This window comes from Centruroides vittatus, unplaced genomic scaffold (assembly GCF_030686945.1).
Source record: "Centruroides vittatus isolate TY-2023 unplaced genomic scaffold, ASM3068694v2 contig_602, whole genome shotgun sequence".
Classification (NCBI taxonomy): Eukaryota; Metazoa; Arthropoda; class Arachnida; order Scorpiones; family Buthidae; genus Centruroides; species Centruroides vittatus.
In genome coordinates this window covers 158,527-166,849 of record NW_027122368.1, presented here as the reverse complement: position 1 = coordinate 166,849, position 8,323 = coordinate 158,527, and positions in this window count along the sequence as shown.

Here is an 8,323-nt window from a genome sequence, read left to right as displayed (position 1 = left end):
GACCGGCGACCTCACCCCGTTCTACACAAGATCGGAAACAGGCTAGACGTCGTCAGGTAGCGAGAGGAGGAGACTGTCGAAGGTGAGTGCAGGATCTGTTTTCTTGGCCTTTTCGGTAGTTAGAGCGTGTTAGAGATAGCGCGAAATAGAAGAAGCGCGCTCTGTTTACGTAGGAGCGGCGTCGGAGAAAGCGTTGCCTAATTAGTCTTGTTAATCGGGCTTTTCTTTGGCTTTGCGACGAGTATCGTTAGAATAGGGCTTGCTGCCCGTTAAACGCGCGAACAGGCTTAGCGGAGAGAGCGGCGCGAGTCCCGACGGCGCTCCCCGGAAGTGGCGGTCGAGAGGCGGCACCCTCGTGTTTAGGGGGTTTTTAAGAGTCTCTAGTCAGTTGTAACAGAAAGCGTTCGAAACACAAATTTTAGTCGTACTTGTGAAAATTTCACTTTTAAATTTTACCCCATTTTTGAGGGTCTCGAAAAGTTCACATATAGTCATTTTGGGGGGTCTATATCTCGCGAAGGCGCGCTCGTACAGCCATGGTTCATTAGAATTTTTTTGTTCCTATCAGTATGCTCTAAAGCTCTGTTAAAGTCCGAACCGCGTCATTCGGACCTAGAATTGTACCTTGAAGGAAATTTATTACTTAGTATGGCTTATAACTTGATTCCATTTTCTTCTTTCAGAAAATCATTTCTCATTAGAAAATGAATAAAACGTAATATCTGATATGGTATTGCTGTATTATGGCAACCAATAGTATAACATCTCATACCACTTTTTTACTACTTAACGAAATGGCAGTTCTTCGACGGTAAAGTACGCAAAAAGCTCTGCCAAGTTGACTCGTTCACTTATTTTCATTAACACGTTTATGTGTCTTAATACAAAAATATATTGGGTTTTATTTTTACCCAAGTAGTAACACTTTTCTGAAGGAATATTTAATGCTGTATTATAACAAAATAGTTCAAATAAAATATGATACATAAATTTACAATTTTTCATACATACTTGTTAGGAACTAATGCTAAGTGAAATAAATATATATATATATATATATATATATAAAAAAAACTTACAAATTATACAATTCTAATTTATTATTTATTACTGAAAAAATAATATATTTAAAATATTTTTACTATTAAAACGCAATCTAGAAATTACGGTTATGCAAAATATTACCAAAATGATACCGATTTCAAACTGAATAATTTTATTAAATTTAAGTTTTTCATAATTACTTAAAAAAACTAAGTTTATTTTAAAATTACTGTATTTATTAATAACAACATATATGTTAATAAATTACACGGTGATTTGAAAATCTTTTTACTGAATAAAAAAAGGTGCACTTAAATACACACACAATATATATTATATTTTCCTAATTGTAATTTTGTGGGTTTTTTTTCAACTTTGCTTTAAGCCCTGGCCACACTATGCGACTTCCAGCCGCGCGGGCGACTGCAACCGCGACGGCTGTTCCCGTTAATTGGTAATCCCCCTTCGAAAACCGGCGCGACTGCAACCACAACTAGAAACAAAAAGTTTGTTCTACTGGCGACGGTTGCAAACGCGCATCCAATCAGAAAACTTCTTTGTGCCACGTCATACTTTGTGTTATATATTTGTCAACATATCTTGATTATAACATTTGTATTAACTCAGTTTCAGTACATTTAAATGCTATATTTGATATAAATCAAATCTGAATTTATAAAAGTTATTTGTTAGATTTATTTTAAAAAGTTTGATTACTTTTAATAATATACAATTGAATAAAATAAATGCTTATATAAAAGAAAAAATATATCGATTATAAATGAATTAAATCATTCAAGCTTTCCTCTAAACAACACTTACCCTCAAATATTCACTTTTATAAGATTGATAAATAGCATCCAAAACTTCTGGGATAATGACTGATATCGAATTATGGGCCACTCTAAATTGATATGCCAAACTACGAAACGTTTCGCCTAAATTATAAATAAGTATTGGTATTCATACGGATATATCCCCTATAACCTACGGCATCCGAAAGCCTTAATTCATTCATCAACTGGTGAAAGCACGATTGTTTAGCCCGTTGATTTTCATTTCGTCAAGTTTTAACCCAGCATAAACGTTTTTTTCTTATTTTTCTCTTCGTATATTCTCGCCAGCTCTAACAAAATTAGCGCCTTTTTTCTTTTATTCATTCCAGAAAAGGAACTGCTTGCTATTTTAATAAGAAAAGTAGCTAAAATTCCGTAAATACTCTGAAGTAGAACGTAAAAATATCGGTAAACTTACGAAAGTAGATAAAAACAAGCTGCTGTAATTTTATTGGTTTATTATAGGGTCAGGTGTTCCGAGTTGCAACGTCAACGAACAATGTGTGACCACGAGAAGACGCGCGCGACTCGCGCTTGTTGCAGTTGCGGTCGCCTGCGCGGCTGGAAATCGCATAGTGTGACCAGGGCTTTACGCGGACTCGACTGTATATGTGGTGCCCGTCCCCCGCGCTGGCGACATTGTCGAGCCGAATGTCGTGCGCATCCATTATGGCGCACGCGGGAAAAGACGACGACGGTTAGAGAAGAAGCAACGGTACGTCCGCTTTAAGACGATTGCCCGGCCGTCCGTAGACCCCACATTTCTCGGGAGTGGGATGAAAGTGATTTAAATAGTTGTGGATTATCGAAATCATAGTGTTTACCGATTATACTGAAACGTTTAGTGACGAACGAAGGGATTCTCAAACTGACTGTGATTTGCCAAAACAAAAACTTTGGATACTATCAACACTCATCTCGGAAGCAGCGTAAGAGGTATGTAGACTTTTATTCTTCAGAATGATTCTAAACGATATAAAAGAAATAAGCATTGCATTGAAGAATGCAAGTTTGATAAAATCAAAATCTTTCGTAAATTTATTTTTGATACCGATGGCGATCGGTCAAGCTGAAAGAGAATAAGAAATTTCAGTGGATTTACGTTTGATTTAGACCGTGATGATTTTAATAAGAAATTGAAAAGTATAGAAAGTAACTTTTCCTTGAATGAACTAATTACGATTCCTAATATTTTAAAACATACCTTTCAAAGGCAGTCGGAAGTAGCGAAGAGAATTCTAGCTGATTTATGTTTTGGAATCCTTAGCTCGACATGTCTGACTCGACGTGTCGTCTGGCTCCAAATCCGAAACTGGCGAACCAAATAAAAAAGTTGAAAGTGAAGGTGAATTCTCGAGGCAGTGCGATATGAATAAAAATAAACATCGATTCCTCTATCCAATCTGAACAAAGTAATGCCGTCGCTACTTCCGTTTTCCATAGTGTTACTATTAATTATTCTAATATTGAAAGTACCGTTTCTAAATTTAATGCAGAATCGCACGAGAATGTTGTTCGTTGGATCGAACGTTTTGAAAACATCCCTAAATTATTCAGTTTGTCTGAATTACAAAAATTCGTTTTTGCTAAAAGATCCCTTGGTGATAATGCCTCTTTATTTGTAAGAACAGTACCTGAGATTAATTCGTGGCAAACACTAAAACAAGCTTTGATCGATAAATTCTCTTTTGAAATTAATTCGGCTAAGTTGCGTGAGCTTTGGAGTAAGTGCACAATGCAGGACTCTGAATCTGTTCGGGAATATTAATTAAAGATGAAAGAGTTATGTAATTTCGGAAAAGTAGGTGACGGTGCTTTAATGCATTATGTGATTAAAGGGATTAACGATAAACGTGAAAATAAAATTATTTTATACGGATGTAAAGACTTGTCGGAATTTAAAGAAAAACTTAAAATTTATGAAGTAATAAAAAGTGGTTCTGTTAAGAGCAAAGGTGTTTTCGCTAGAGTGAAGCCTAAACATGATTCTTATAATAGAAATAATAATACTTTCGATAGAAATAAACCAAGGTATGAAAATTATAGATATAATGCAAAAATGCGAATTAAAATAATGTAAAGCAGGATGGCTATGTTGATAATCGTAGCAATAGAATTTGTTATAATTGTGGTTTGAGAAATCATATTTCTAAATATTGTATTCATAGAGATAAAGGTTTAAAGAGTTTTCAGTGTGAAGCATTCAGCCATAAGGCTTCTGAATGCCCAAAATCAAATTTGAAACCAGAAGTTGCCACTTTAGATGTTACTATAGAACCGAAATTGTTTAAAACGATAGTAATTGATAACATAAGTATAAAGGCAGTGATAGACACTGGAAGTCAAGCAACATTACTTAGAAAATCTGTTTTTGATAAATTAGGCTTTGGCAGGTTATTCCCAATTAATTCCACTTTAAATGGATTTGGAAAATCAGTAGTTGGCCCATTAGGCTGTTTTACAGAAAATATTCAAATTGATGATTTTAAGTGTCACACTGATGCGTGTGTAGTAGCAAACGATGTAATGACTTATGATGCCATCATAGGCCTTAATGTTTTAATGCAGGGTGAGGCAACTATTAATGAAAATGGTACCACAATAAAAAATAAAACTCTGTGTTGAGGAAATAAACTGTTTGTCTGTTTTGCCAATCAATTTAACTACAATGGACGAGAATTGAAGTAAACATCGAACCAGATGTTCCTAATACTTTTAAAATAAGGTGCAACAATTGGTTCTGGATTATGTCCCACATAAGACTAAGAGAACAAATGTAGAACTGAATATTTTGGTTAAAGATCGTGAACTGGTATTTCATCAGCCGCGTAGATTGCCGTTTTCTGAAAAAAAGACTGTCGAGACTCAAGTCGCTGAATGGTTAAAGACGAAAGAACTGTTTGAAGAAGATGTAATGAGCTTTAAGATGAAAATTGTTTCTTATCCATTTTTCAAGAAGACAGATGGACTTGTTGAAAGACGATCAACCTTAAAACTTTTGCTTTTCAGAGACTTATATTTTTGCAGTTTTGTTTTCTGTGTTTTTCTTTTGTATTTTAGTGTCGTTGGAGATCCAGACGAATCCAGGACGGCTGGATGTGGTGCCCATCCCACGCGCTGGCGACATGGTTGAGCCGAATGTCATGCGCATCCATTCTGGCGCATGCGGGAAAAGACGACGACGGTTAGAGTTAGAGAAGAAGAAGAAGCAACGACGTGTCCGCTTCAAGACGATTGCCCAGCCATCCACAGACTCCACATATATATGAAAAACAATTAATAATATAAATTCTAATTAAAATGACAGGTCCAGTTTTGTAAGAAATATGGAAAACAAGCTAAACAGTAAACCAGACTGAACAAAGCCAAGACTAGAATTGGCTGGGTGGGAGAGAGATTCTGAACTGTTATTTCTGAGTAATTTGTCTATACCAGGGCTTCTTAAACTTTTTCTATTCACGACCCCATTTATGATTGCGATTTTTTCGCACCCCCCCCCCCAAAAAAAAATATATAAAATAAAGCTATATAAATATTTTGCAATATACATATGAAATACAATGAAAATATACATATATATTGAAGATATATACAAATTTGCCAAAACAATAATGGTGTACTACCACAGTTCACTCTGTAAGGGACTGAGTTCGAACGTTATTTTTATTTTATTATTATTTCCGTTTTATTATCTTTTGTTTGGGGTTTATGTTTATTTAGGACGAAGGTTCCCCACCACTCTCTTGTTAGTAATGAAAAATGAAGATAAAACAACTCACGGAGAAATAAGCGCCGTAGGAAAAATCTTGCGCACTTGCGCTGCCCGGCGGAAGTAACAGTCCGCAGAAAAAAAATGGAGGGGGGAGTCCCCACAATCACTAGTAGAGAAATACTTGATAAACCGTCTTAAACATCCCAGAAAATTATGATAAATATTTTGTAAACGGTTTATAAGCTTTGTCGGAAACTTAAAGCTGCCAGAAAAGAAAGTTAATGTTAGCAACTAAGTATGTAAATAAGGGGAGTAACCCAGCTCAAGTGTGACGTCACCTCACAGTATAAAACCCGTACGTTAACCGAAGGAGGAGAGGTGAGTTCCAAATCGAGGCGACTTTGAGAGAGAGGTTAATTCGAAAGCGAAGTATTTTCTGATAGAAGTCCAGATTGATAGTTGGACGATCCAAGGTGTTAAAGAGGAGTTCGATTGACGATTTGACGATATCGAAAGGATTGAGGAAATAGTTTCTTCGTATAGTGAGGTGACGGATAGACGTTTAATTAGTAAGAGATTTTGTTCATAGTTTCTAAGTATTTGATTTGTCGAATTTCAAAGGGGAATTACTATTAAGTTAAGCTAAGTAGCTAAGTTTATTGTCGGGTTGACTTGTTGATTTTCGTTAATAAATTTTGTTTGGAATTATTGACATTTGTACGTAGTACGTTCTAGTTATTAATTAAATATATTTGAACTTTTGATTTGACTTGGTATTTATCGTTATTATTACTAATCTTTCGGTGCACGCTTAAAAGCCCAGGCCTGGCAAACTAATCTCGAATCCGCGTAAAATACCCGTTAGGTACGTAACTCCCGAAACGGAAGTTTCACCGACCGTAATTATAGTCGGTTTCCTAAGATACTAAAAAATTAGTACTTTACAACTCTTGTGTTACAATGGAACAGAGACAACTGAATACACTGAAAAGCAACAACACTACACTAGTTCACACTACAATCAGTGTTGTTGAATCGTCTCACTGCACCAGAAGTGACACAAAGTGCAACTCACGAAACCTACGACACAAAACATGCCATTTTCAAACTCTCGCAAATTATTTTCAATATTTTGCATTAAAATCTCGTAACCCCAAGATTTTGCTAAGCGACCCCAAATGGGGTTGAGACCCATAGTTTAAGAAGCCCTGGTCTATATAAAAAGGAAACAAACAACAGAATTTACACTTACATATATTTTCTTATTTTTGTCTTTTGCATTTAAAGAAAATTACTTTAATACTAAATCATTAAATCAATATGCCTCCATGTCCTTAATTTATTATACTATTATTTCCGTCTACTAGTACGTATTTTCTATTATCAGGACTTATCAGTTTTACAGATCAGAAATTTGATTTACCAGGTAAATCAATCAAATAAAACAAATTTCTGATCTGTAAAACTGTGTTGCTGTATCCTTAACACCAGTCTAATAAGTCCTGATAATAGAAAATACGTACTAGTAGACGGAAATAATAGTATTACTTCAATACTGCACGTATATGGACAGATAAGAATTTGCAACATTAATATACAGAATAAACAAATTTGAATTCTCAAGTATGGTACACACCGAAGAAATACTGTCTTCATGCAGAGTCCTAGACAGTATTAGTGGAACAGTCACAGTTCACAAAAGTGTAGGGTGCTATACTGCTGTCTTGAACATACAATTCTCACTTGGATGTAGTGGCAGCAGGGACTGCATGATATAATTCCGTTTTAATATAATACAATATTTTCATATCTGTTCACTTTCTGCATCCTGTAAACAAACTTAATGTAGGAGCTATTGTCAAAGTAGAACAACTGTAGAAATTGTGTTTTTTTGAAGTTGAAGTATAAGTGTCCATAATTCATCACGTTGTTACACTACAGTTTCTTCAGTAAACCAATCCTCCAAACTTGTTAATCGAAGTACGAGGGCTATATTTTAAATAAGGTCCATTTGTGAATGAGAGTGAGAATAATGCGCAATCACGGCAGTACGCATGCACTTCTGCTCCGAGCAAGCTTGGCACGCGTTTTGACTCCATTTGCAGCCATATTGTCTGTCTGTATGCTGAGCTGTAGAAGTTTAAAATGTTTAAGAAAATTGAGTCTCCCGCCGACTGTGACATACGCTCTGTTATTCAAATCTTGAGTGCAAGAAACTTGGCAGCAGCGGAAATTCACCATCAGATTTGTGAACTTTACAGTGATAATGCTATGAGTGACAGTAAAGTTCGAAAATGGGTAAGAATGTTCAAGGATGGGCGAGTTAATGTGCACGATGAGCCACACCCTGGCCGACCATCTCTGATTTCTGAAGATTTGGTTTGTGATGTGGATAACAAAATTCGAGAGGACCGACAATTCATGATTTCAATGTTATCAATTGAATTTTCACAGATTTCAAGATCAGTTTTGTATACCATTGTTTCGGAGAAACTGAATTATCGAAAATTGTGTTCTCGGTGGGTTTCAAGACTGCTTTCTGATGATCACAAAACAAAAAGATTGGCAGTGCTTTATCGTTTTTGACTCGATACGATCAGGAAGGAGATGAATTGTTGGACCACATCGTTACAGGAGATGAGACTTGGGTGTCTCACATGACTCCTGAGTCCAAGCAACAGTCAATGGAATGGCAACACACATCTTCACCAACCAAAGTGAAAGCTAAACA